This window comes from Pseudophryne corroboree, chromosome 10, assembly GCF_028390025.1.
Source record: "Pseudophryne corroboree isolate aPseCor3 chromosome 10, aPseCor3.hap2, whole genome shotgun sequence".
In the NCBI taxonomy this organism is placed as follows: Eukaryota; Metazoa; Chordata; class Amphibia; order Anura; family Myobatrachidae; genus Pseudophryne; species Pseudophryne corroboree.
This window is the reverse complement of record NC_086453.1, coordinates 43,226,766-43,250,527: the sequence shown is the minus strand read 5'-3', so window position 1 is coordinate 43,250,527 and position 23,762 is coordinate 43,226,766. Positions and strand designations below refer to the sequence as shown.

The 23,762-nt window shown below is 46.3% G+C and overlaps 1 protein-coding gene across 3 annotated transcripts in view; it reads left to right on the top strand.

Annotated features, from left to right (window-relative positions):
- LOC134965923 (sialic acid-binding Ig-like lectin 13) overlaps positions 1 to 23,762 on the top strand; it is a 208,531-nt gene that overhangs the window by 79,223 nt on the left and 105,546 nt on the right. The window lies entirely within an intron of this gene.

Below are 23,762 nucleotides of genomic sequence, written 5' to 3'. Positions count from 1 at the left end.
TTGACTGACAGGAAGCCGGCTTTTCTGCCATTTTCTGGGTGCGTCTAAAAATACACAGGCATGCTCAGACATTTTTAAGGAGGGTCGCTGACATCAACGATGACCACTTCCAGCCTCTTGTGTCGCAAGAATTGTGGACCAACTTGCCTGACGCAGATAGGAAAATTCTTCAATGTTCCAGTAATTGCGTATGTTTTTTGTCGATCAGACCGCGCATTGCGATGCATTCGCAATTTCTGCAATGAGCATTTTTTCTGGGCAGCAACTATTTGATTGCAGCAACTGATTTTTAGGAGAAATTGCAATCCTTACTGAATAGGGTCCATAGTGCACATGCGTGAGTCTTCACTATGTGATTGCATCCCGGAAGGATGCGACCGCATGGAGATTGACGGGTGTTCGAGGGGGAAGGGGTGGGGAGCGGTGACATGGCATTGGGTCGATGACGTTGCCTGCATTTCCTGCAATAGGAAACATGTCAACGGTTCCCCTGCCTACCCAGTCATGCTGTGTAGGAAGGGGTCAACCTCTGTTCAATGTGGTTGCAATTGAATTGCGATCGCATCACGGGGTGGCGCCACACATGCTGGGCGGCCTTGCCCTGTGCTGGGTAGCCCTCAGCATGTGAGTAGTATGGTCACAGATTTTGCTGCAATAGCAAAATATGTTAACATCTCTGAATAACTCGCCTTGTTGCTCGCAGAATTTGCAGTTTAGCTACACCAAGCGTCTTTTTTACATAAAATGTGCACTACAGCAACAAAACTACATTGCAGGCGTACACTAACCATATGGTATGACAATAATATAAACATTGGTATATTGTAGTAAGCTAGCATCCCTGGTACACCGTAGTAAGCTACTGTCTCTGGTACACTCTACTAAGCTAGCATCCCTGGTACACTATAGTAAGCTAGCATGCCTGGTACAATGTACTAAGCTAGTGACCCCGCAACACTGCAGTAAGCTAGCATTCCTGGTACACTATACTAAGCTAGCGTCCCTGGTACACTGGAGTAAGCTGGCATACCTGGTACACTGTACTAAGCTAGCATCCTTGGTACATTGCAGTAAGCTAGTGCCCTGGTACACTGTAGTTAGCTAGTGTCCCTGCTATACTGCAGTAAGCAAACATCCCTGGTACACTGTACTAAGCTAGCATCCCTGGTACACTGTAGTAAGCTAGCGCCCTGCTGCACTGCAGTAAGCTAGCATCACTAGTACACTGTACTATGATAGAGTCGCTGGTACACTGCAGTAAGCTAGCATCCCTGGTACACTGCAGTTAGCTAGTATCATTGGTATATTGTAGTAAGCTAGCATCCCTGTAACACTGTAGTAAGCTACTGTCCCTGGTACACTCTACTAAGCTAGCATCCCTGGTACACTGTAGTAAGCTAGCATGCCTGGTACACTGTAGTAAGCTAGCATGCCTGGTACAAGGTACTAAGTTAGTGACTGCGCAACACTGCAGTAAGCTAGCATCCCTGGTACACTGCAGTAAGGTAGCATCCCTGGTACACTATACTAGTCTAGCGTCCCTAGTACACTGGAGTAAGCTGGCATCCCTGGTACACTGTAGTAAGCTAGCATCCCTGGTACACTGTTGTAAACTAGCATCCCTGGAACACTGTAGTAAGCTAGCCTCCCTGATACACTGTAGTAAGCTAGCATCCCTGGTAAACTGTACTAAGCTAGCATCCCTGGTACACTGTACTAAGATAGTGTCCCTCCTATACTGCAGTAAGCTAGCATCCCTGGTACAAAGCATTAAGCTAGCATCTCTGGTACACTGTAGTAAACTAATGTCCCTGCTGCACTGCAGTAAGCTAGCATCCCTGGTACACTGTACTATGCTAGAGTCGCTGGTACACTGCAGTAAGCTAGCATCCCTGGTACACTGTAGTAAGCTAGTATCCGTGGTACACTGTACTAAGCTGGCAACCCTGGTACACTGCAGTAAGCTAGTATCCCTGGTCCCTGGTACACTGTACTAAGCAAGCATTCCTTGTACACTTCAGTAAGCTAGTGTTCCTGGTACAGTGTTGTAAGTTAGAATCCTTGGTACACTGTACTAAGCTAGCATCCCTCATACTCTGCAGTATGCTAGCGTCCCTGTTACAGTGTAGTAAGCTAGCATCCCTGGTATACTGTACTACACTAGCATCCCTGGTACACTGTAGTAAGCTGGTATCCCTGGTACACTGCAGTAAACTAGCGTCCCTGGTACAATGTAGTAAGCTAGTGTGATAGGTGGCTAAGCGTACCTGCAGTCTCACGCCTGTCCAGTTGCGGCCTCTCTGGTCGTTCGGTTCTTGCTTGTCGCGACGTCGGGCGAAATCTGCGTGGAAAGGCTGCGGAGGACCTGGGCAGAAGGGACGGGGATACCCCAGTATAGACAACACCCCCCTTAAAGGTGAAAGGACCACTACGGTGGGATACAGAACAAAGATTTTTTATAAACAGTGTTAGTCACTGGTCCATGTGACCAAATTCACCTCTTAGTAGAGTTCAGTGCAATTCAATAAGCCACAATACTTTTAGTCACATACTAAAAATATAACATAACCTTAACACAAGAGTATTTCAGAATTTCAACACTCAGACGTCTTATACAGCCGTTTCATGAGTATGCATGCGTTATACTGACGGGTCACTAGATGGCGCTAGATTGGATATGTTCAGTTTATGCTGCTGACAAAATGTTCCAGCTATATCACTGTCCTACAGGGGGTGCTGTAGAATGAGTTCGCACTGTGCACAGTATTTGTAATCCAACGGGTGGTGCCGTGGAGCAGCTACTTGCCATGTATAGCACCAGTTTCCAATAGAGGGCGCTGTGGAGTAAGTCATTTCACAGTATAGTGGGTCACAGAGCAAATGACCCAATCCTGGCACACACATTGTGCTGCAGCTCAAACAGTCTAGGGATGTGTCACTTCGTGTTTTCCTTGCAATTGCAGTGGTAAGGGGAAGCAGAGGGTTTCACACAACCCTATCCCTTAAGGCACTCTCTGGTACAATGACAGGCAGCTCCAAATAAATCCCATATGTCCCTCTCCTTGTACATAGAGTCCTGCTGTGATCTGTCCCAAGGGGCTGTGATGTTGCAAGCTGTCAGGGTGATTACTGTTGGTCTGGGTGCCCATATGTGGGGGCTGTCTGGGGTGAAGTAGAGTACCTGCATTATCTGCTGCTGTTGCCAGCTCCTGCCGGTCACTTCTCACTGCTGCTTTTCAGGATGACAGCCGTCTCTCGATGCCCAGTCTCTCCCAGCGCAGCGCGCCTCCAGACCTCCGCGTACAGCTCTTCACACACACGCATGACACACTGCCTCCTGTTCCAAAGCCATGCTCTCTCTGTCTGCTCACTGCAGCTCCCCTTCCTGCTTCTCTCCCCACACACCACGGCCAATCAGAGCGCTCCCAGCTTCCCGCTCTGCAGGGATCCAGATGGAAAGCCCAGGGTCCTAGTGCTATACATATTCCTCTCCTGGTTGCCATAGTTGCTTAGCAACCAGTGTAAAAAGGATTTTAATCCTCACAGTGCATCTGCAACTGGTTTAGCTAGTACCCCAAAAGCGGGTATCACATGTCGGCCCGCTGAAATTATGCGTGTCCCCACGCATACTGTAATAGATTAAAGTCCTACACCACAGTCTTTGAACTCCCAATACATGCAAATAATTAAGATGCCAACAAGTTAACCCTGAACAGTTATACCTTTCTACTTTTACTCTTGTTAAATAGCTAAGGTATGTCCATCCCAGGGACCCCATCCCTCTGCCACAGGACTCCGATCCCTCTGCGGTACGGGTTCTTCAATGGTGTACATGGGTGGTACTCTATATCACAGCGTGCGATCTGCAACGAGCATGTGGTGCACCTTTATCGCATCTCATTGATCTTCGTATAGCCTGCTGTATCCTGAAGGCGAATTCTTCTCCCGTTATGGTCCTGTACTCAATATCCATTACAGGCTTCTCTTCCGTGGAATGGGCCTCAGCCTTCTCAGCTGCCTGTGAGGTCTCTGCCTGGGGCTTGGGTTCAGACGGTGGCATTGCTGGCTCCGGACTTCTGGATTTCACGGGTTCCACTATCTTTGTCATGGCCATGTGGACCACTGCTTCAGTGTCCCTTTTCTGGTCAGTCGCACCGGCATCTGTTTGCTCGAAATTTGCTGCACGGTAATCTGCGTCTTGCCTTTTTGGGATGTACTCTCGTTTTGGTTGAGGAGAAATCTGAGGCTTTATCACATTTTGAAGGCACTGCTGCACTGTCTCACTCTGACCTTTCACAACCGGTCTCTCGCTTGTGTCCAGCATTTTCATTTGCTTTGGTACTTCAGGTTCGGGTGGTCGGGGTATCCGTTCAGGTCGAGAAAGATTGGTGTTAGGTCTACCGGTCTCACTATTACAGTCTCTTGGTTCCTCTCTGCTTCCGCTATCCCAGTAGTCTTGCTGGTAGTAGAGTGGAGTCTTTCTATACCGCGAACAGCGCCAATACCGGTTACGCTCTCTGGCATGTCTGTTGCCTTGCACTGGAACGCCATTAGGACCTGTGACGTTGATGGCTTTAACGCCCCTTTTTCCATTGATCAATTCAAATTCAACCCATTCCCCGCTACCTAGGCTTCGGAAGTAATTGTTCTGATGGGTCTTCTGAATGCCCGTATAGTGAACATATATGGTTCTCTTAGTGTCTGTTCTCCTTATGAAGCCGTAACCACGCGTTGCACTAAACCACAATACTTGGCCTGTCATCTTTCTTGTTCTGGTTCTTCGATCATCCCCACCAGATGGTACACCCATCACTCCGACTTGACTCTGCCACACCAGTCTTGGTCCTGCTTTCCTGGGTCGTTCCTCCCATGGTAGATCTACTCTCTCCACTCTTTCAGAGGTCTGTTGACATATAGTGCCTTTCGGAGCGTGGAATTGATCGGTCAATCGTCGGCCCGATTCTCTTACTACATCCCAGCGAGGACGACTCTGCCAGTCTTGCTCTTGACGCCATTCTCTGTGTCTATTCCTATCTTGGTCCTTGTCGAGCTCTTCTAATCTCCGGCTCATTTGGGAGAGATTCAATATCATCTCCGTCAGCCTCTGATTGAGCGTCTCCATAGGATCTGGTCCCGGTGGGGCTTGTGCTTGCTGGAGAACCGCTCCCACTTGGGCTAGTCCGTCTGACTTCACGGGCAGTGCGGTTTCTCTGTAGCTGTTATCTTCACTCCACTCTGAAGACGCGTCTTTCACGACATTGTTGCTCTGATTTTTCCCAAGGATCTGCAGCACCGTCTCTTTGAATTCAGAGAAGGAGTTCCCTGGTTGCTGTCGTCTCTCCATGCGCATTTGAGAGCGAATTGTCTCTCCTCTTGCCCCTTCTACAAACAGGTCTGTTAACGTTCTATCTATCCCTTCGACTTCTCGTTCATCCAGGGCCCGTATAGCCTTTGCAGCTTCTTGTAGGGCCAGCGCGAAGTCTCGCAGTGATTCGTCAGGTCTTTGTTTTCTCGCATAAAGGCGGCTCTTTAATTCTGCTATGGTCTCGCAGTCGAATATGGTCATCAGCTTCTTAAAGATCCCTTCGACGGTCTTCTTTTTGCTGTCTTCCCATGCTTTCACTTCCCATAGTGCAGAATCCGTCAATTGACCCATAACGATCTCTATTTTCTGTTCTTCGGTTAGTGAGTACAGGCGGAACATGGAGTACATCTTGTCTTTGAATTCTTTGAACGTACTCGAACCTGGCATTTGTTTTCCTGCAAACGTTGGTAACCATGGTGCTCCAAAATAGTATGGCATAGTCAACGGTGATGCCGCCATGGTGGTCGTGTTTCCTTGTCCGAGTGCCGGTGGTAGCATGGGAGTAGCAGGAACCTGTGGACCCGTCATCTTGTTCGTATCCTGTTCGCGGACGCCAAGTGTGATAGGTGGCTAAGCGTACCTGCAGTCTCACGCCTGTCCAGTTGCGGCCTCTCTGGTCGTTCGGTTCTTGCTTGTCGCGACGTCGGGCGAAATCTGCGTGGAAAGGCTGCGGAGGACCTGGGCAGAAGGGACGGGGATACCCCAGTATAGACAACACCCCCCTTAAAGGTGAAAGGACCACTACGGTGGGATACAGAACAAAGATTTTTTATAAACAGTGTTAGTCACTGGTCCATGTGACCAAATTCACCTCTTAGTAGAGTTCAGTGCAATTCAATAAGCCACAATACTTTTAGTCACATACTAAAAATATAACATAACCTTAACACAAGAGTATTTCAGAATTTCAACACTCAGACGTCTTATACAGCCGTTTCATGAGTATGCATGCGTTATACTCACGGGTCACTAGATGGCGCTAGATTGGATATGTTCAGTTTATGCTGCTGACAAAATGTTCCAGCTATATCACTGTCCTAGAGGGGGTGCTGTAGAATGAGTTCGCACTGTGCACAGTATTTGTAATCCAACGGGTGGTGCCGTGGAGCAGCTACTTGCCATGTATAGCACCAGTTTCCAATAGAGGGCGCTGTGGAGTAAGTCATTTCACAGTATAGTGGGTCACAGAGCAAATGACCCAATCCTGGCACACACATTGTGCTGCAGCTCAAACAGTCTAGGGATAAGTGTCACTTCGTGTTTTCCTTGCAATTGCAGTGGTAAGGGGAAGCAGAGGGTTTCACACAACCCTATCCCTTAAGGCACTCTCTGGTACAATGACAGGCAGCTCCAAATAAATCCCATATGTCCCTCTCCTTGTACATAGAGTCCTGCTGTGATCTGTCCCAAGGGGCTGTGATGTTGCAAGCTGTCAGGGTGATTACTGTTGGTCTGGGTGCCCATATGTGGGGGCTGTCTGGGGTGAAGTAGAGTACCTGCATTATCTGCTGCTGTTGCCAGCTCCTGCCGGTCACTTCTCACTGCTGCTTTTCAGGATGACAGCCGTCTCTCGATGCCCAGTCTCTCCCAGCGCAGCGCGCCTCCAGACCTCCGCGTACAGCTCTTCACACACACGCATGACACACTGCCTCCTGTTCCAAAGCCATGCTCTCTCTGTCTGCTCACTGCAGCTCCCCTTCCTGCTTCTCTCCCCACACACCACGGCCAATCAGAGCGCTCCCAGCTTCCCGCTCTGCAGGGATCCAGATGGAAAGCCCAGGGTCCTAGTGCTATACATATTCCTCTCCTGGTTGCCATAGTTGCTTAGCAACCAGTGTAAAAAGGATTTTAATCCTCACAGTGCATCTGCAACTGGTTTAGCTAGTACCCCAAAAGCGGGTATCACATGTCGGCCCGCTGAAATTATGCGTGTCCCCACGCATACTGTAATAGATTAAAGTCCTACACCACAGTCTTTGAACTCCCAATACATGCAAATAATTAAGATGCCAACAAGTTAACCCTGAACAGTTATACCTTTCTACTTTTACTCTTGTTAAATAGCTAGGGTATGTCCATCCCAGGGACCCCATCCCTCTGCCACAGGACTCCGATCCCTCTGCGGTACGGGTTCTTCAATGGTGTACATGGGTGGTACTCTATATCACAGCGTGCGATCTGCAACGAGCATGTGGTGCACCTTTATCGCATCTCATTGATCTTCGTACAGCCTGCTGTATCCTGAAGGCGAATTCTTCTCCCGTTATGGTCCTGTACTCAATATCCATTACAGGCTTCTCTTCCGTGGAATGGGCCTCAGCCTTCTCAGCTGCCTGTGAGGTCTCTGCCTGGGGCTTGGGTTCAGACGGTGGCATTGCTGGCTCCGGACTTCTGGATTCCACGGGTTCCACTATCTTTGTCATGGCCATGTGGACCACTGCTTCAGTGTCCCTTTTCTGGTCAGTCGCACTGGCATCTGTTTGCTCGAAATTTGCTGCACGGTAATCTGCGTCTTGCCTTTTTGGGATGTACTCTCGTTTTGGTTGAGGAGAAATCTGAGGCTTTATCACATTTTGAAGGCACTGCTGCACTGTCTCACTCTGACCTTTCACAACCGGTCTCTCGCTTGTGTCCAGCATTTTCCTTTGCTTTGGTACTTCAGGTTCGGGTGGTCGGGGTATCCGTTCAGGTCGAGAAAGATTGGTGTTAGGTCTACCGGTCTCACTATTACAGTCTCTTGGTTCCTCTCTGCTTCCGCTGTCCCAGTAGTCTTGCTGGTAGTAGAGTGGAGTCTTTCTATACCGCGAACAGCGCCAATACCGGTTACGCTCTGTGGCATGTCTGTTGCCTTGCACTGGAACGCCATTAGGACCTGTGACGTTGATGGCTTTAACGCCCCTTTTTCCATTGATCAATTCAAATTCGACCCATTCCCCGCTACCTAGGCTTCGGAAGTAATTGTTCTGATGGGTCTTCTGAATGCCCGTATAGTGAACATATATGGTTCTCTTAGTGTCTGTTCTCCTTATGAAGCCGTAACCACGCGTTGCACTAAACCACAATACTTGGCCTGTCATCTTTCTTGTTCTGGTTCTTCGATCATCCCCACCAGATGGTACACCCATCACTCCGACTTGACTCTGCCACACCAGTCTTGGTCCTGCTTTCCTGGGTCGTTCCTCCCATGGTAGATCTACTCTCTCCACTCTTTCGGAGGTCTGTTGACATATAGTGCCTTTCGGAGCGTGGAATTGATCGGTCAATCGTCGGCCCGATTCTCTTACTACATCCCAGCGAGGACGACTCTGCCAGTCTTGCTCTTGACGCCATTCTCTGTGTCTATTCCTATCTTGGTCCTTGTCGAGCTCTTCTAATCTCCGGCTCATTTGGGAGAGATTCAATATCATCTCCGTCAGCCTCTGATTGAGCGTCTCCATAGGATCTGGTCCCGGTGGGGCTTGTGCTTGCTGGAGAACCGCTCCCACTTGGGCTAGTCCGTCTGACTTCACGGGCAGTGCGGTTTCTCTGTAGCTGTTATCTTCACTCCACTCTGAAGACGCGTCTTTCACGACATTGTTGCTCTGATTTTTCCCAAGGATCTGCAGCACCGTCTCTTTGAATTCAGAGAAGGAGTTCCCTGGTTGCTGTCGTCTCTCCATGCGCATTTGAGAGCGAATTGTCTCTCCTCTTGCCCCTTCTACAAACAGGTCTGTTAACGTTCTATCTATCCCTTCGACTTCTCGTTCATCCAGGGCCCGTATAGCCTTTGCAGCTTCTTGTAGGGCCAGCGCGAAGTCTCGCAGTGATTCGTCAGGTCTTTGTTTTCTCGCATAAAGGCGGCTCTTTAATTCTGCTATGGTCTCGCAGTCGAATATGGTCATCAGCTTCTTAAAGATCCCTTCGACGGTCTTCTTTTCGCTGTCTTCCCATGCTTTCACTTCCCGTAGTGCAGAATCCGTCAATTGACCCATAACGATCTCTATTTTCTGTTCTTCGGTTAGTGAGTACAGGCGGAACATGGAGTACATCTTGTCTTTGAATTCTTTGAACGTACTCGAACCTGGCATTTGTTTTCCTGCAAACGTTGGTAACCATGGTGCTCCAGAATAGTATGGCATAGTCAACGGTGATGCCGCCATGGTGGTCGTGTTTCCTTGTCCGAGTGCCGGTGGTAGCATGGGAGTAGCAGGAACCTGTGGATCCGTCATCTTGTTTGTATCCTGTTCGCGGACGCCAAGTGTGATAGGTGGCTAAGCGTACCTGCAGTCTCACGCCTGTCCAGTTGCGGCCTCTCTGGTCGTTCGGTTCTTGCTTGTCGCGACATCGGGCGAAATCTGCGTGGAAAGGCTGCGGAGGACCTGGGCAGAAGGGACGGGGATACCCCAGTATAGACAACACCCCCCTTAAAGGTGAAAGGACCACTACGGTGGGATACAGAACAAAGATTTTTTATAAACAGTGTTAGTCACTGGTCCATGTGACCAAATTCACCTCTTAGTAGAGTTCAGTGCAATTCAATAAGCCACAATACTTTTAGTCACATACTAAAAATATAACATAACCTTAACACAAGAGTATTTCAGAATTTCAACACTCAGACGTCTTATACAGCCGTTTCATGAGTATGCATGCGTTATACTGACGGGTCACTAGATGGCGCTAGATTGGATATGTTCAGTTTATGCTGCTGACAAAATGTTCCAGCTATATCACTGTCCTACAGGGGGTGCTGTAGAATGAGTTCGCACTGTGCACAGTATTTGTAATCCAACGGGTGGTGCCGTGGAGCAGCTACTTGCCATGTATAGCACCAGTTTCCAATAGAGGGCGCTGTGGAGTAAGTCATTTCACAGTATAGTGGGTCACAGAGCAAATGACCCAATCCTGGCACACACATTGTGCTGCAGCTCAAACAGTCTAGGGATAAGTGTCACTTCGTGTTTTCCTTGCAATTGCAGTGGTAAGGGGAAGCAGAGGGTTTCACACAACCCTATCCCTTAAGGCACTCTCTGGTACAATGACAGGCAGCTCCAAATAAATCCCATATGTCCCTCTCCTTGTACATAGAGTCCTGCTGTGATCTGTCCCAAGGGGCTGTGATGTTGCAAGCTGTCAGGGTGATTACTGTTGGTCTGGGTGCCCATATGTGGGGGCTGTCTGGGGTGAAGTAGAGTACCTGCATTATCTGCTGCTGTTGCCAGCTCCTGCCGGTCACTTCTCACTGCTGCTTTTCAGGATGACAGCCGTCTCTCGATGCCCAGTCTCTCCCAGCGCAGCGCGCCTCCAGACCTCCGCGTACAGCTCTTCACACACACGCATGACACACTGCCTCCTGTTCCAAAGCCATGCTCTCTCTGTCTGCTCACTGCAGCTCCCCTTCCTGCTTCTCTCCCCACACACCACGGCCAATCAGAGCGCTCCCAGCTTCCCGCTCTGCAGGGATCCAGATGGAAAGCCCAGGGTCCTAGTGCTATACATATTCCTCTCCTGGTTGCCATAGTTGCTTAGCAACCAGTGTAAAAAGGATTTTAATCCTCACAGTGCATCTGCAACTGGTTTAGCTAGTACCCCAAAAGCGGGTATCACATGTCGGCCCGCTGAAATTATGCGTGTCCCCACGCATACTGTAATAGATTAAAGTCCTACACCACAGTCTTTGAACTCCCAATACATGCAAATAATTAAGATGCCAACAAGTTAACCCTGAACAGTTATACCTTTCTACTTTCACTCTTGTTAAATATCTAGGGTATGTCCATCCCAGGGACCCCATCCCTCTGCCACAGGAATCCGATCCCTCTGCGGCACGGGTTCTTCAATGGTGTACATGGGTGGTACTCTATATCACAGCGTGCGATCTGCAACGAGCATGTGGTGCACCTTTATCGCATCTCATTGATCTTCGTATAGCCTGCTGTATCCTGAAGGCGAATTCTTCTCCCGTTATGGTCCTGTACTCAATATCCATTACAGGCTTCTCTTCCGTGGAATGGGCCTCAGCCTTCTCAGCTGCCTGTGAGGTCTCTGCCTGGGGCTTGGGTTCAGACGGTGGCATTGCTGGCTCCGGACTTCTGGATTCCACGGGTTCCACTATCTTTGTCATGGCCATGTGGACTACTGCTTCAGTGTCCATTTTCTGGTCAGTCGCACTGGCATCTGTTTGCTCGAAATTTGCTGCACGGTAATCTGCGTCTTGCCTTTTTGGGATGTACTCTCGTTTTGGTTGAGGAGAAATCTGAGGCTTTATCACATTTTGAAGGCACTGCTGCACTGTCTCACTCTGACCTTTCACAACCGGTCTCTCGCTTGTGTCCAGCATTTTCCTTTGCTTTGGTACTTCAGGTTCGGGTGGTCGGGGTATCCATTCAGGTCGAGAAAGATTGGTGTTAGGTCTACCGGTCTCACTATTACAGTCTCTTGGTTCCTCTCTGCTTCTGCTGTCCCAGTAGTCTTGCTGGTAGTAGAGTGGAGTCTTTCTATACCGCGAACAGCGCCAATACCGGTTACGCTCTGTGGCATGTCTGTTGCCTTGCACTGGAACGCCATTAGGACCTGTGACGTTGATGGCTTTAACGCCCCTTTTTCCATTGATCAATTCAAATTCGACCCATTCCCCGCTACCTAGGCTTCGGAAGTAATTGTTCTGATGGGTCTTCTGAATGCCCGTATAGTGAACATATATGGTTCTCTTAGTGTCTGTTCTCCTTATGAAGCCGTAACCACGCGTTGCACTAAACCACAATACTTGGCCTGTCATCTTTCTTGTTCTGGTTCTTCGATCATCCCCACCAGATGGTACACCCATCACTCCGACTTGACTCTGCCACACCAGTCTTGGTCCTGCTTTCCTGGGTCGTTCCTCCCATGGTAGATCTACTCTCTCCACTCTTTCGGAGGTCTGTTGACATATAGTGCCTTTCGGAGCGTGGAATTGATCGGTCAATCGTCGGCCCGATTCTCTTACTACATCCCAGCGAGGACGACTCTGCCAGTCTTGCTCTTGACGCCATTCTCTGTGTCTATTCCTATCTTGGTCCTTGTCGAGCTCTTCTAATCTCCGGCTCATTTGGGAGAGATTCAATATCATCTCCGTCAGCCTCTGATTGAGCGTCTCCATAGGATCTGGTCCCGGTGGGGCTTGTGCTTGCTGGAGAACCGCTCCCACTTGGGCTAGTCCGTCTGACTTCACGGGCAGTGCGGTTTCTCTGTAGCTGTTATCTTCACTCCACTCTGAAGACGCGTCTTTCACGACATTGTTGCTCTGATTTTTCCCAAGGATCTGCAGCACCGTCTCTTTGAATTCAGAGAAGGAGTTCCCTGGTTGCTGTCGTCTCTCCATGCGCATTTGAGAGCGAATTGTCTCTCCTCTTGCCCCTTCTACAAACAGGTCTGTTAACGTTCTATCTATCCCTTCGACTTCTCGTTCATCCAGGGCCCGTATAGCCTTTGCAGCTTCTTGTAGGGCCAGCGCGAAGTCTCGCAGTGATTCGTCAGGTCTTTGTTTTCTCGCATAAAGGCGGCTCTTTAATTCTGCTATGGTCTCGCAGTCGAATATGGTCATCAGCTTCTTAAAGATCCCTTCGACGGTCTTCTTTTCGCTGTCTTCCCATGCTTTCACTTCCCGTAGTGCAGAATCCGTCAATTGACCCATAACGATCTCTATTTTCTGTTCTTCGGTTAGTGAGTACAGGCGGAACATGGAGTACATCTTGTCTTTGAATTCTTTGAACGTACTCGAACCTGGCATTTGTTTTCCTGCAAACGTTGGTAACCATGGTGCTCCAGAATAGTATGGCATAGTCAACGGTGATGCCGCCATGGTGGTCGTGTTTCCTTGTCCGAGTGCCGGTGGTAGCATGGGAGTAGCAGGAACCTGTGGATCCGTCATCTTGTTTGTATCCTGTTCGCGGACGCCAAGTGTGATAGGTGGCTAAGCGTACCTGCAGTCTCACGCCTGTCCAGTTGCGGCCTCTCTGGTCGTTCGGTTCTTGCTTGTCGCGACATCGGGCGAAATCTGCGTGGAAAGGCTGCGGAGGACCTGGGCAGAAGGGACGGGGATACCCCAGTATAGACAACACCCCCCTTAAAGGTGAAAGGACCACTACGGTGGGATACAGAACAAAGATTTTTTATAAACAGTGTTAGTCACTGGTCCATGTGACCAAATTCACCTCTTAGTAGAGTTCAGTGCAATTCAATAAGCCACAATACTTTTAGTCACATACTAAAAATATAACATAACCTTAACACAAGAGTATTTCAGAATTTCAACACTCAGACGTCTTATACAGCCGTTTCATGAGTATGCATGCGTTATACTGACGGGTCACTAGATGGCGCTAGATTGGATATGTTCAGTTTATGCTGCTGACAAAATGTTCCAGCTATATCACTGTCCTACAGGGGGTGCTGTAGAATGAGTTCGCACTGTGCACAGTATTTGTAATCCAACGGGTGGTGCCGTGGAGCAGCTACTTGCCATGTATAGCACCAGTTTCCAATAGAGGGCGCTGTGGAGTAAGTCATTTCACAGTATAGTGGGTCACAGAGCAAATGACCCAATCCTGGCACACACATTGTGCTGCAGCTCAAACAGTCTAGGGATAAGTGTCACTTCGTGTTTTCCTTGCAATTGCAGTGGTAAGGGGAAGCAGAGGGTTTCACACAACCCTATCCCTTAAGGCACTCTCTGGTACAATGACAGGCAGCTCCAAATAAATCCCATATGTCCCTCTCCTTGTACATAGAGTCCTGCTGTGATCTGTCCCAAGGGGCTGTGATGTTGCAAGCTGTCAGGGTGATTACTGTTGGTCTGGGTGTCCATATGTGGGGGCTGTCTGGGGTGAAGTAGAGTACCTGCATTATCTGCTGCTGTTGCCAGCTCCTGCCGGTCACTTCTCACTGCTGCTTTTCAGGATGACAGCCGTCTCTCGATGCCCAGTCTCTCCCAGCGCAGCGCGCCTCCAGACCTCCGCGTACAGCTCTTCACACACACGCATGACACACTGCCTCCTGTTCCAAAGCCATGCTCTCTCTGTCTGCTCACTGCAGCTCCCCTTCCTGCTTCTCTCCCCACACACCACAGCCAATCAGAGCGCTCCCAGCTTCCCGCTCTGCAGGGATCCAGATGGAAAGCCCAGGGTCCTAGTGCTATACATATTCCTCTCCTGGTTGCCATAGTTGCTTAGCAACCAGTGTAAAAAGGATTTTAATCCTCACAGTGCATCTGCAACTGGTTTAGCTAGTACCCCAAAAGCGGGTATCACACTAGCATCCCTGGTACACTGTACTAAGCTTACATCCTTGGTTCACTGCAGTAAGCTAGCATCCCTGGTATACTGTACAAAGTTAGTGTCCTTGGTACACTCCAGTTATGATAGCGTCCCTGGTACACTGTACTTAGCTAGCATCCCTGGTACACTGTAGTACGCTAGCGTCCCTTGTACACTGTAGTGAGCTATTGTGCCTACTACATACAGTAAGCTAGCATCCCTGGTACACTGTACTATACTAGCGTCCTTTATACACTGAAATAAGCTATCATCCCTTGTACACTGTGGTAAGCTTGTGTACCTTGTTCACTGTGGAGAGCTAGCATCCCTGGTAGACTACAATAAGCTAGCATCCCTGGTACACTGAAGAAAGCTAGAATCCCTGGTTCACTGCAGTAAGCTATCAGCCCTGGTACACTTTAGAAAGCTAGCGTCCCTGGTACACTGTGAGTTGATTTTTATGCAGCTGCCATGTGACTGGGATAAACAATGCTTCCTTTGTTGTTGTGTCTACGTTGCGCTAAGTGGGAAAGGCAACAATGAAGAGTATTGTTACCAGAACAAGCCTACCTAAAAGGTGAAACGGTCTGTTTTGTGTGTGTGTGTGTGTGTGTGTGTGTGTGTGTGTGTGTGTGTGTATTGGGACTGTGCAGCTCATACCCACCTTGGGGGTACCTCGGTCCAGTAAGAGCTCCAATTTTTAACATGCTTACTTTATTGTTATCTTTCCATTGCTAATTGTTGTTCTACGTTGAAAAAAAAGATACTGAGGAATCAGCTAATACTTTATACACTGTGGTTCAATTTGTAAACATCGATATTTCATCCTCCTTTCCTGTTTGGAAATAGAGCTGCTGTTCATGCTTATTTGCACACCACATAACCCATTGAAATTATATGATAGATCTATACCATATATACAATTTCATTATCTCGGATAACGGGAGACCTAGAGCTCTGTGCATATGAGCATCAGTCACTATCTGATAAGAGGAGTCATTAACAACTGAATGATATACCATGTAAATTATTTCTGATAAGCTCTGTTGCTTTTTGATTATCCAACTATAAGACAATCATTGTATTTCATTATAGAGACTCTTCCGCTCAATAATTGAGGGGTGTACCTTGTAAGTTATTTCTGAGAAAGCTCTGTAGCTATCAGAGAGACAATTGTTCTATCTCACTATAGAGACTTACACCTACCTAAATTTTCATTATTTTATCTAAATACTTTTCTTATTCTATCACATGCTCTCTCATCCATTTGGACAGCAGAAGCACGTTTCTTTTATAAGGTGGTAGTACTCTCTCATTCAGCAGATTGCTGCCATACTCCACAGGATATGCGCAATCTCATCTGATCTTGGAAGCCAATCTTTGGTAGGCCTGGTTAGTAAATGGCTGGGAGACCAGCAATGAATACCAGGTGCTGTAAACATCTATGCTGAACAGCAGAAGGAAGATATTTACCGACTATTCTTTCTTCACACTTGCTAGGGTTTCTTCTTCTATTTTCATATACACAGTAGTGTTAGGGTCTCCTGCCCTGTGCTGCCACGTCGTCATGGCAACCGGGAGACAAGTGCTAGCGGAGTAACCTGAGCGCAGCTAATACTCCGGTTCGGGTCTTTTGCTGTGCAGTGGTTACAGGCTCTGTGCACGGCAGGTGATCCGGTGCTGGTTTTTGTGCTCACAGTCTGTGAGGTCTGAGTGGGGCGTGGACAGCACCTGCTTTATAAACCCTCTTCTCAGGTTAAGCAGATGCTGCTGAATCTTTGTTGGTTAGTCAGTTCCTGAAAGTTAGCCAGTACTGTGTAGCTTTGTATTTGTTGTTGCTTACTGCAAATAGGCCTGGGGATTTGGTACTACACTCTGCCAATCCAGACCTAGCAGTAAGACTGGAGTCAGTCGTTCAACTTGCTGGGGTTCTTTTGCTACTCTGTGAACTTAGCAAGTTTGCGGCTGTATTCTCAGACTTGCATGCCAAAATCCTTTCTCACTGTGCAAGGAGTTCAGGTGTCAGTTTAGTGGCAGTAAGCTGAACCTGTGCACTGCAAGTGAGAACTAGGATTGTGGAGACTCTCCTTGTGTCTATTATTCCAACTCTGACCAAGGAGTTTACTGCCACACCCGTTGGTAACCCTTTAGGGTTTTGCTGTTGCCCTTAGCAACAGCATTTCGGGTTCTCTACGTATTAAAACACAACATCTTGCTTTTTCCATCTGAGCATTCCTAATACTAGGGAGACACCCAGTTTCTTAGCCTCTGGGCTTCTCTGTTCACTTTGTGTTTATTTTGTTACCCTATCATCTTCTGTGTACGTAATGTCATATTCCCCAGTCTGTCTGTGAGTTCATTTGTTTTGCATCCCTATCCGTTCAGATACCAGTACATTCCTTAAACAAACAGAAAAACCCCTTGCGCTATTTAGACTCAATTAGAGGCAACAAGGCATGAATGAACTCAAGAAGATTATAATTACAAGATAATTTTATTATCTATAAAATTGATCAAAAATAAACAGATATAATTCATTGACAACTGTAATAGGCGCATATACATAAATATAAAACTAAAACATTACTAATAATATAAATAAAAATACTAATGAGCATGAGAGGTGGATCATATAACTAACAGTGATCTCAGTGGTCTAAAACGTCCTTGTTTTTAATTTTCAAGTAGGACATTCATATCAGATGTGCTCATGAATAATTCGTGATTGGATATCATATGGTGTAATACATTTGAAGCCTTTGTTTATATATCTCTCGATGAATAAACTTATCCAATTGCTCACATAAAAACTGATGGTTCTTTACTTGTGGGATAACTGCTCAAAAGTCATGGAGGAATTGATACACACCCGGGACTCTAGTGCATCGCAAGCACCTGTATGAACAAAGTCCCCGTCTCAATTATCACAAATGATGTCCTCCGTCTCCCACTGAAACTGGCTCTCATGCACACACCTTTACTGATTTGGAGAGAGAAGTATCAGTCCGGCTCCCGGAGCTCTGCGCACTGCAGGCGCTACGAGTGATTCAGCTCCTGTCTTCAAGCCGCCGCATATAGCGTCCTCTCGTCTTCTGTTCGTCAGTCTCGGATACCACTGCATATCAATGCGGGCAAACAGCCAAGGTCCATCGGGTCACAGATAGGGCACTTTCCCTGATGCGTTTCGCTTCTAAATGAAGCTTCCTCATAGAGTAAAAGACTTTTTAGCAATGTAGCCCTTTTTAAATAGCAGCCTCATATTGGATTGGTGCAATCATCCACCTAGATATAAAACACCTGTCTTAGATCCACCTCCTGATCCACCTCCCTGCTCACCTATTTATTAATTAGATGAATATTACCATTAAATGTTAACTTCTCATATGCCCGCCTGTCTATATAGAAACACCTATTTTAAAATGTGTTAGCAGTATATATACATATATATAAATAGACATGTCTGCTGTTAATAAAGACATCCTTTTCTTTCCCGATAATTAATCACAGTCATAAACAGTAATCCTATAATAATATAATAATAATAATAATAATAATACTAATAATATAAATTTTTTTATAAATTAATAATAAGAAATAATAATTAATAAATAATAAATAAATAATGAATACTGGGATAAATGATCCTTTCACATTAGAGAATAAACCTTCTAGGGATCAAACTCCTATCTCTTGCTATGGCGAACCAACACTCTACCTCAGAGCCACCCTCATCCCTAGTTCAACACAGCAATTCATATGAGAACATCATATATTAAACCCATAGTTATTTTATTCAAAACTCCTATATAAACAATCACCTTCACATCCTAGTGTTATATACAAGGACTACTCCATAAATTAAATGATTAGAGTATATATATATAAAAAGTAGGCAGACGCCATAAAAGTGCTAATCGTTAATTAATTAATTTTACCTTAAATTTGATTTATTTTAAATTAAAGCAACAGGGACTCGATCCTGCGATCTCAAATCCATATCTACACACGTATACCTCTACTCTATATACCCATAACATAAAAACTATAGTGATCTCTAATATTATAAAATGGTCATTCTAATATAACATTATAAGAACGTTTACCCCCACATTTAGACTATTAACTGAATTAACTAGTGATGATTTTATACTTAGTTGATACCCCCCCATGAACGTGGGTCCTGGAAATGGCCGGTATCTGCTGGACCACCATTCCCCCCCCAAGGATCAAGGAGTGTCCAACATTCCTTAGTTGGCGAATGATTCAAAGTCTATACATTCATTCAATCCTGCGGGAGCTAACGTTCTTAACTGAAAAATCCACAAAGCTTCCTTCTCACACAAATTGCGGTATCTGTCACCCCCTCGAATAGTGGTCTTAACATGATGGACATTAGAAAAGTGTTGGGACACACTGTGATGAGAAAACTGTTTAAGGATGTTTAGTCTATGCTCCCTAAATCTGGTTTTGAGCAAACAGGTAGTGCGACCCACATACTGCAGGCCACAAGGGCACTGCAGTACGTAGATGCAATATGTGGTATCACAGTTGATAAATTAGCGTATCTCAAATTTCTCTTTTGTGGTATTAGATTTGATACTCAAAGCTCTATTATCTATAAAACCACATGTAATGCAACGACTTTTGCCACATTTAAAACAACCTACTGTAGGGGTTGTCAGCCACAGGTTACTAGAGGAGACTACTAGATTGTTTTCTTTTCTTTTCTTCAAAACACTTGGTGCTAATATATTTTTTAAATTCTTATTTTTCTTAAAAATAGTTCTGGGAGTTGAAGTGATTGCTGTTTGTAATATAGCATCCTGTTGTAAAATATTGAAATTACTTTTTATTATTTTCTTAATTTCATGTGATTGGCTATTGTACTTGGAAATATAACACATTTTGGTCAAATATCCACTTTTATCAGTATTGAGCATTTGTGGTTTCTTTTTTATTTCCATTAAGTGTTTCCTATCAGTGGTCTCTACTTTTTGATGAGCTACCTTCACTAGGGCTTTAGGATATCCTCTATCAATAAAATTGTTAGCCATACTATCCGCCTGATTTTTATAGTCACCTAAGGAAGAACAATTCCTACGAAGTCGACTGAATTGACTAAATGGCACATTTTTTAACCACGGTTTATAGTGATTACTGGAATAATGTAAAAAATTATTTGTATCAACAGTTTTTTTTATAATTTTTAGTGATAATCTGTCCGCCCTCAGGGGAGATAGTGAGATCCAAATAATTAACGGTGTCTCTACTGTATGAATGTGTGAATTTTAAATTATAATCATTTTTGTAAAGATACGTGACAAAATTAAGTGCAGAATTCTCATCCCCATCCCAAATAAAAAACAAATCGTCTATGTAACGGCCATAGAATACTAGGTTCGCGCCATATGGGCCTCCCCATATAAATTGATCCTCAAACATGCCCATATATATGTTGGCAAAGCTCGGCGCGAACCTAGTACCCATGGCCGTCCCCAATATTTGAAGAAAATACTCGCCCTCAAATAGAAAATAATTGTGTTTTAAAATAAATGTGATAGCAGAAAGTATAAATTATTTGAGGTTTCCTGGGAATCCCACATCCTCACTGAGACATTGGTCCACAGATCTCAATCTTTTTTCATGGGGTATATGTGTATATAACGCTTGCACATCCAATGATATGAAAGCATAGTTTGACTTCCATTCTAAATTCTTAATGGAGTTCAATAATCCCATTGTGTCTCGGATGTGAGATCTCAAAGAAACGACAAAACTCTGTAAAAAATAATCAATATATTGTGATAAATTAGAGGTGACGGACCCTATACCAGAAATAATTGGACGACCCGGGGGTGCAGTGAGGGATTTGTGAATTTTAGGGATGTGATAAAATATCGGAATAACAGGGTGCTCAATAAACAAAAATTTATATTCATCTTTAGAAATCACTTCCTCCTCAAGGGCATCATCCAGCAGACTTCTAAATTGTATTTGAAAATTCAATGTAGGATCTTTTTTAATTTTTTCATAAAAATCAGCATTATGAAGTTGACTGTAAGAGTCAGATAAATAATAATCTCGCTCCAATAGAACAACCCACCCCCCCCTTTATCAGCACAGTTTCTTAGCCTCTGGACTTCTCTGTTCACTTTGTGTTTATTTCGTTACCCTATCACCTTCTGTGTACGTAATGTCATATTCCCCAGTCTGTCTGTGAGTTCATTTGTTTTGCATCCCTATCTGTTCAGATACCAGTACATTCCTGCAGGCACTGGTGTGCATAACAGTTTAGACACCAGTACATTCCTGCAGGCACTGGTGTGCATAACAGTTCAGACACCAGTACATTCCTGCAGGCACTGGTGGGCATAACATATTCAGCATCCTAATACTCCTGTTGAAATTTTGTGGGAATATGGAGCATACCCCTCAAAATACGTTGCAACAGGTGGTCGATCAGGTGCAGGTCCTGACTCGACAATTTAATGATTTGTCCATTAAAATGCACACCTCCCAGGCCGCTGGCGGGGCAGTAGCACCTTCAGGGGTTAAGGAGCCGAAAGTAAATCTCCTGTATCGTTTTTCTGGAGATCGCTCGCAGTTCTTTTGTTTCAAGGAAAGCTGCAAGCTATACTTCCGGCTTAGGCCTCAGTCTTCTGGGTCGGAGATTCAGCGGGTGGGCATAGTGATTTCCTTGCTACAAGGAGACCCACAGGTCTGGGCATATGGGTTGCAGCCTGACTGTCCGTCGCTTAAAAGTGTTGATGCTTTTTTTACGGCACTGGGCATGTTGTATGATGACCCTGACAAGACGGCCTCAGGCGAGGCTCAGATTTAGATCCTTAAGCAAGGGCGAAGGCCAGTTGAGGTTTACTGTACGGAGTTTCGGAGGTTGGGCCATGATACCCAGTGGAATGACCCAGCTCTGAGACACCAGTACCGAAGAGGTCTTTCTAACCAGATAAAAGACCAACTGGTACAATATCCCTTGCCTGATAGCTTGGATCAGCTCATGCAATTATCCATCTGGGTGGATAGACGGCTGAGAGAGCGTAGGCTTGAAAGGGAGACCGAGGTTTCCTTCTTTCCCAAGGGAACCTCAGACTCTGAGGAATTTTCCGAGGAGCCTATGCAGATTGGGGCTACCCGCCTCTCCTCGCGTGAGAAGATGCGGAGGAGACAGCAGGGGTTGTGTTTGTACTGTGGGAATAAAGGTCATGTGGTAGTATCATGCCCAGAAAAGCCGGAAAACTTCAGGGCCTGAGGGTGATGGGAAATATCCTGTCAGGCCAGAAGTCAGAATTTCCCAAGAAGACTTTTATCATTCCAGTGACCTTGAAGATCCTCGGTCAAACTGTCAAGACTGAGGCCTTTGTGGACAGTGGGGCCGACGGGGTTTTTATGGACCGCCAATTCGCCCTGACACACTCTGTTCCCTTAGTACCCTTGGCATTGGAAATTGAGATTTGTGGGTTAAACGGGGAACCATTATCCCAAGGTAAAATTACCTCTTGCACTAGCCAGATTTCTTTGTTTATTGGAGCCACACACTCTGAAAAATTGTCCTTTTATGTGACTGTCTGTACTTTTGCCCCATTGGTGTTGGGGTTACCCTGGTTAAGGGCCCACAATCCTCAATTTGACTGGGTCTCTGGGGAGATTCTTAGTTGGGGTACTGATTGTTTCAGGAGTTGCTTGAGCCTTCCAGTCAGGCTCTCGCAGCTAAGTTTGCCAGGATTGCCAGGGTGTTATGCAGATTTTGCGGACGTGTTCTCCAAAAAAGTTGCAGAGGTACTACCTCCCCATCGCCCCTATGACTGTGCCATTGATTTGTTGCCGAATGCTAAGCTTCCCCAGAGCAGGTTGTACTACCTGTCATGTCCTGAGACTCAGGCTATGGCAGAGTACATTCAGGATAACTTGGCTAAGGGATTTATCAGACCTTCACAGTCTCCGGTTGGGTCGGGGTTCTTCTTCGTGGGTAAAAAGGACGGTTCGTTGCGACCCTGCATCGACTTCAGGGAATTGAACCGTATCACGATTAAAAACTCATACCTACTGCCTCTCATTTCGGTCTTGTTTGACCAGCTTCGTACTGCCACCATTTTTTCTAAGATTGACCTACGCGGGGCGTACAATCTAATCCGAATAAGAGAGGGGTATGAATGGAAGACTGCCTTTAATACCCACTCAGGGCATTATGAATATCTGGTGATGCCTTTTGGGCTCTGTAATGCCCCGACAGTCTTACAGGATTTCAGGAACGATGTACTCAGGGAATATTTGGATAGATTCTTAGTTGTATACTTAGATGACATCCTAATCTTCTCCCATTCCCTGGAGGAACATCGGAAGCATGTACGCTTAGTCCTCCAGAAACTCAGAGACCACCGGCTTGGGGCGAAGCTGGAGAAGTGCGAATTTGAAGTTCAGCAAATCACATTTCTAGGATATATTATCTCCCCAGAAGGTTTCCAAATGGAGGGATCCAAGGTACAGGCAGTCCTGGATTGGGTGCAGCCCACTAGTTTGAAGGCGCTTCAGCGTTTCCTGGGCGCTGCGAATTTTTATAGACGATTTATCGCTGGATTTTCGTCTATAGTGGCGCCCTTGGTGGCACTTACTAAGAAAGGGGCGGATGTTGCTCACTGGTCTTGTGAGGCTAAAGTGGCTTTTGCCCGTCTCAAAAGGGCATTTGTCTCGGCCAAGGTGCTGCGACACTCAGATCCAGAGCGTCCTTTTGTGGTGGAGGTGGATGCCTCTGAGATGGGTATTGGGGCAGTGCTCTCTCAGATGGGAGTGTCTGATAATCGCCTTCATCCCTGTGCTTACTTTTCCAATAAATTTTCACCTGCCGAGATGAATTATGATGTGGGTTACCGGGAATTGTTGGCTATTAAGGATGCACTCGAGGAGTGGAGACACTGGCTTGAGGGGGCTAAGTTTGTGGTCTCAATTCTCACCGACCATAAGAATCTGGCATATTTAGAGTAGAGATGAGCGGGTTCGGTTCCTCGGAATCCGAACCCGCCCGAACTTCAGCCTTTTTTGCACGGGTCCGAGCAGACTCGGATCCTCCCGCCTTGCTCGGTTAACCCGAGCGCGCCCGAACGTCATCATCC